The sequence below is a fragment of the Leptonychotes weddellii genome, chromosome 2, assembly GCF_054177405.1.
Source record: "Leptonychotes weddellii isolate Sample4059 chromosome 2, ASM5417740v2, whole genome shotgun sequence".
In the NCBI taxonomy this organism is placed as follows: Eukaryota; Metazoa; Chordata; class Mammalia; order Carnivora; family Phocidae; genus Leptonychotes; species Leptonychotes weddellii.
The window spans coordinates 6,589,691-6,596,082 of NC_138370.1; the positions used below are offsets into that span (position 1 = coordinate 6,589,691).

The 6,392-nt window shown below is 35.3% G+C and overlaps 1 protein-coding gene across 1 annotated transcript in view; it reads left to right on the forward strand.

Moving 5' to 3' along the window:
* LOC115936763 (uncharacterized) overlaps window positions 1-6,392 on the forward strand; it is a 364,196-nt gene that overhangs the window by 277,236 nt on the left and 80,568 nt on the right. The window lies entirely within an intron of this gene.

Consider the following 6,392-nt stretch of genomic DNA (forward strand, 5'->3'; position numbering starts at 1 on the left):
TTGATTGGCAAATTCTACCCAACAACTTAGGAACCCTTAATTCCAATGAATTATGAACTATGTCCAAGCACAGAAAAATAAAGAACAATCTCCAGCTCACTTTATAATGCAGGTGAAACCCTGATACAAAGTTTCACAAGGACAAAATGAGAAGGAAAGTTATAGGTGGATCTCACCTCACTCATGAACATAGAAACAAACATCTTAAACAGGAAAGTTATAGGTGGATCTCGCCTCACTCATGAACATAGAAACAAACATCTTAAACTAAATTTTAATAAAGGAAATCTAACAACTCTCAGAAGTGCAATTTTTAACTTCAGAAAGTAAGTGCCTGCAGTTTTGGCACACTAACAGATCAATACAGAAAAATTGTTTGTGTTATTGTATTAAATTAAGAAATGGTGTTCAATAAAATCAGATAGCCAATTATGATTTTCTAGATCTTTCAAGACTAGCAATAGAAATAAACTTCTTACTCTGATAAAAATCCCTGTAGTGGACATCTCATTTAATTGTGAAACACTGGAAGGATTCTTTCAGTATCTGGAACAAGATAGGCTGACCACCAACACGAATTCCACTCAACATTACACTTCAGGATCTATCTTCTACAGTATAGCAATATAAAGAAATAACATAAAAGCAAATTTTCATTTTTCATCATCTTCATGATGTGATTACATCCCTACTAAATATACCTACAGATAAATTTATACAGAGTGTCAGAATGTATAACAAAAGTATAGCAGGTAGGCTGATGTAAAAGCAATATGGACAAATAAATACATCAGTGAAATTTGAATGCATCCATAAAAATTTTTAAATAACATTTTCTAGCATATATTTTCAAAAGCAATACTGTACATAAGCATTAATGAGATAATTATAAAACTTTATTGAAAGAAATTGAAGTCCTAGATAAATAGAAAAAAATACACCAGAGTTTTAAATTGGAAAATTAAATATTGCAAAAATGTCATTTCTCTCCAAATTGCATTATAGATACAAAGTAAACAAATCAAAATCTCAGCAGGGTTTTCCTTGGGACACTTAGCAAGCTTATTCTTAATTTTTTATGAAGTCACCAAAAAATCCAAGAGTATAGAAGAAATGAATGAAAACAAATATTAAGATGAGAACTTTTGCCTGAACAGATAAAAAGTTTTATTATGCAGATAAAGAATGTGGCATTTTGTTGGAATGGAAAAACTAATGGAACAGGATGGAGAATTCAGAAATAGACTAATGCAGCTATGCATACATTTAATATATGACAAAGCAAGCATCATAGACGCTGGACAATAAATTTTGCTGGGGCATTTGGGTAACAAAAAAAATTGAACTGGCAGATTTAAGTATACTAAAGGTCTAAATGTGAAAGGCAAAACTGCAAAACATTTTCTAGAAGAAATTAATTTTGTAAACTTACAAGTAGGAAATGATTCCTAAAACAAAATATCTTAAAAAGTACAGAGGCACCTGGGTGGCTCAGTTGGAGAATAATAGGGGAAGCTTGGTCAAACAGAGATCAAAATCATCTAAAGTAGCCAGATCCTCACAAAGTATCAAGTTCTAGATTGAGTTAAACTGGCAAATTTAGAAACCAGTGATCTCTCTTCAGATTATAAAAGAAGAACCAAATTTGTAACACTGGAGGAGTGCAGCACTCTTTCCTGACCCGGCTTTTCACTTCTCTTTTCCTTTCCATTCTGCCATCTATAACTATTGGCCATAATTAAGAAACTGTCCTTTTCTGTAAACATTTGCAACACCTCTTGGCCTTAATTGAAATATAACTTCTCTTCTGCTGCTGCATCATCAAGAGGAAGATGTTATGTCCCACTCTCTATGCTTGTCCTCTCCCCCAACAAATGCTAGGTGGGATCAGTGTGTGTCATGCTACTTTTTAGATGATCAAGTCCCCACTCATAAAAATGGCCGTTCTGGGGCATCTGGGTGGCTCAGTTGGTTGAGCCTCTGCCTTCAGCTCAGGTCATGATCTTGGAGTCCTGGGATTGAGCCCCGCTGAGTCAGGCTCCATGGGCAGTGGAGAGCCTGCTTCTCCCTCTCCCTCTCCCTGCCACTCCCCCTGCTTGTGCTCTCTCTGTCAAATACATAAATAAAATCTTTAAAAAAAATAAATAAAAATGGCTGTTTCTGCATGGTTTCTATTTGCTGACTATTGTTTGTGCTCTACCCACTTCCATTCCCTCCCCTATGGTAATGAAAATGGTAACTCTTGGTTCAGAATCTCCCTCTCCCCCCAGGCCCGCCATAAATCTGAGTGTTGTCAAGATGTATGAAGGCAATTCATCCAACATCTTGGTTTCTTTGCTATTTGTCCATTATTGTGTATATAATCCACTCTAGCCACTTTCATGGATACATCCTGAATATCTTATCATTTGGAAATGTACCACCTGTGAAATAAAATTTCAGACTTCCTCTTATCTGATCATGAATTTTCAGTCCTTAAATATCACTTGCTTTATCATTCTCAGTGAACCCATTTCTTAAAGCATTTCAATACAACAGTCCATTGACTCCCTCCCTATCAGTCTATTCCTGATTGAATTCACCCTCTATCTGAATAAGAATGAATAGCCAAGAACTCCAAACCCCCTTGATGGGTAGCTTAAATGCCCTTGAGAAAGGTCTCCTTGTTTCATTTTCCCAATCAAATCCAGCTGTGTATGCACTCATCTGACTCTTAACCCACTCCTATTCCCGGCTTCTGAGGATAACGAGACTAAACCACATAATAATACTACAAAAATTGATACCACTATAATATTCATGGCCGTCATGCTCAACTGGGAACTCAACGTGGCCTTACAGTTTTATGATATTTTCCTAGTACATTATACTTCTACTACCATATTATGCAATTTATTCTCTCTTAAAATTTCCATCTTTTCTTTCTCTCTTGCTGTCTCACCCTCATAAGATGATCTTTCTTCTACTTCATAAAGAAAACAAAAACTTCAGGAGGGAAATGCCTAAATCCCTTGACTTTGTTTTAAAATAAAGAAAGAGGGGCACCTGGGTGGTGCAGCTGGTTGAGTGTCCAACTCTTGGTTTCAGCTCGGGTCCTGATCACAGGGTCGTGAGATGGAGCCCCAAGTCAGGCTCCATGTTCAGCGCAGCGTCTGCTTGAGATTCTCTCTCCCTCTGCCCTCCTGCTCATGCTCTCCCTCTCCCTAAAATAAATAAATAAATCTTCTTAAATTAAAAAATTAAAAAAAGAAATAAACTAACCTTTTACCTCTAGTCTTGAATTATATTCTTTTCCTTTGCTCTTTAAACATCTCTGTACCTTACTTTTTCCCATCAATATTCAAACAAACCCCAATCTTCCCTATATTAAAAAAAATGAAGTTTGCTGACATCATTTTCTATAATTACCACCCTGTCTTCAATACAATCATAAATTTCCTAAAATATTTTCATCACTTCATAATATAAACATACTTTCTGTGAAACGTATTTTATTGACAGTGTTACTCATGTCATTAAAGGTAACATAATTAACTAAGTGTCCCAAGACACAAGATATGGTATTTATCCTTCATGTCTTCCTCTTGCTGATTTCTACGTATCAATGACCGAGTCCATTACTACTTCATTCAAGTAGTTGTTCAATATGTCAACTCCTTTCCATCCTTCATTTCTCACTTTGACTTCTTCCCCCTCATTTGAATTGGTCTCTCTGCCCCCAGTCTTACTCTCCAGGAAGCCAATCTGTGTACTCTCAAATGTTGTCATTCCATGCAGAAACCTTGCATGGTTTTCCATCCATTGTCCCCATGTTAAAGTCCAAATCCCCCAATATGGCTTTCAAAATCTTCTACTGTCAAAAAACAAAAACAAACAAAAAAACAACAACCCACTGTGTATTTCTTCAGCTTTTTCTGCCATCTCTCTCCCCTTACAATTCAGAAATCTAGCAAAAGCTAGTATACTTTAATTCTCTGGTTGTGCTTGCCTTTCTTTATCTGTTTTCCTGGTTCCCTTTTTAGCATATGCACTCCTTGTGGATTTGGTAAGCATTTTGCTTGTTTGGCACAAAATAAAAAATCAACTACCTCTACCTGAAACATGTATCTTTTTGCTTTCTTTTCCTCTTCAAACTATAAATTCTAGTCACCCTCCAAGTCAATCTAACTGTCACATAAACAGAATGGTCTTCCCTAAGTCTTAAAATAGATTAGGACCCCCACCCCCACTATCTGTTCTTATAACATCTGCGCTCCTCTGTATCACATTTTATTTATCAGATTTTATTTACTGGATTTGTTTATACCTGTCTTCCCTACTAATTGTCAGCTGAGACCAGGGTCTGTAGTTACCTTATTTATGGTTGTTTAACCAATGTCTCACAAAGTAAGTACATACATGTATTAATGTGTGCCTTGAATGAATGAATACATGATTGAAAGCATGATAAATGTCTTAGAGCTTAGAATAGGTAATGTTTCCTATCTTCTATGGTAATCACAAAATTTAAAAATGATACTTTCCTAAAATCTTACAGTTAAAAACAAATTATACAAATGCTACCAGTGTCAAAATATAACTAAATTGAAAAAGATGTTTTTGTCATTTTTGTAATAATTTAATAAAACTAAATGAAAGCCTGTAGGATATGAAAGGGGACTTTATTTTTGCCTCTCATCACAGGGTTGCCATTATTTATTAATAATTTTATTATTGTTTCAATTGCACTTCTATTGTTACCTCCACTTAATAATAGTGATCGGGCGCCTGGGTGGCTCAGTCGGTTAAGCGACTGCCTTCGGCTCAGGTCATGATCCTGGAGTCCCGGGATCGAGTCCCGCATCGGGCTCCCTGCTCGGCGGGGAGTCTGCTTCTCCCTCTGACCCTCCTCCCTCTCATGCTCTCTGTCTCTCATTCTCTCTCTTGCAAATAAATAAAAATCTTAAAAAAAAAAAATAATAATAATAGTGATCTTAGAAATTATTATTAAGAGTAAGTTATTTTAAAATGTTTCTGGTTCCTGTACATTGTTACTGTTGTATGTGACTCTACATAGTTATAATATTTTAATACCATTTGTGACTTTCCATAGTTTGAAGCAACCATTCATTTACAGAGTCTCAAACTATAATTTAAATTCTGTATGTCCCGTTTGTTTCTGACAACATTAAAGAAAAAATATCCTATTTTTCACTTGCCAACTCTTAAATGATATTGTTCATTCTTTTTTTTCTCAGTTTTTTATCATTGTTATTATTTTAATAAAAATTATATATATTGAGGATATATATCATGGTGAGTTAATATATGTACACATAGTGAAATGATTACTACAATCAAACTAACCAACATATCCATCTCATCATCCCTTATAGCCTTAAAGCAAATAAAAAACAGGAAATAACTCCTGAAATTTTTTAATATTGTCTTCTCAGTATATTATTCCCTTTATTAACTTAGCAACTATTTGTTGGGTACTACTAGTATCCCACTCTGTGCCATATGTTTGATAGAGTAAAGAGCATATTGATAATGTTTTATACATATTACATCTGATGATTTAATTTTAAAGATAGAGCCTATGTGATTTTTTTTAAGTTTTTATTTTAATCACCTGGTGCTCATCACATAAACAAGTGTACTCCTTAATCCCATCACCTATTTCACCATCCCACCCACCCACCTCCCCTCTGAAAGTTTGCTCTCTATGGTTAAGAGCCTGTTTCTTGGTTTGCCTCTCTCTCCCTTTCTTTTTTTCCCTTTACTCATTTGTTTTGTTTCTTAAATTCCACATATGAGTGAAATCATATGGTATTTGTCTTTCTCTGACTGACTTATTTCACTTAGCATTATACTCTCTAACTCCATCCATGTCGTTGCAAATGGTAAGATTTCATTCTTGTTTATGTCTGAAAAATATTCCTATACACACACACACACACAGACACACACACACAAACCACATCTTCTTGTTCCATTCATAAATCAATGGATACTTGGGCTGCTTCCATATCTTAGCTATTGTAATAATACTGCTATAAACATAGGGGTGCATGTATCTCTTTGAGTTACTGTTTTTGTATTCTTCTTTTTTATGTTATGTTAATCACCATACATTACATCATTAGTTTTTGATGTAGTGTTCCATGATTTATTGCTTGCATATAACACCCAGTGCTCCATGGAGTACATGTCCTCTTTAATACCCATCACCAGGCTAACCCATCTCCCCAGCACCCTCCCATCTAGAACCCTCAGTTTGTTTTTCAGAGTCCATCATCTCTCATGGTTCATCTCCCCCTCCAATTTCCCCCCTTCATTCTTCCCCTCCTGCTATCGTCTTCTTTTTTTTTTTTTTCTTAACATATATTGCATTATTTGTTTCAGAGGTA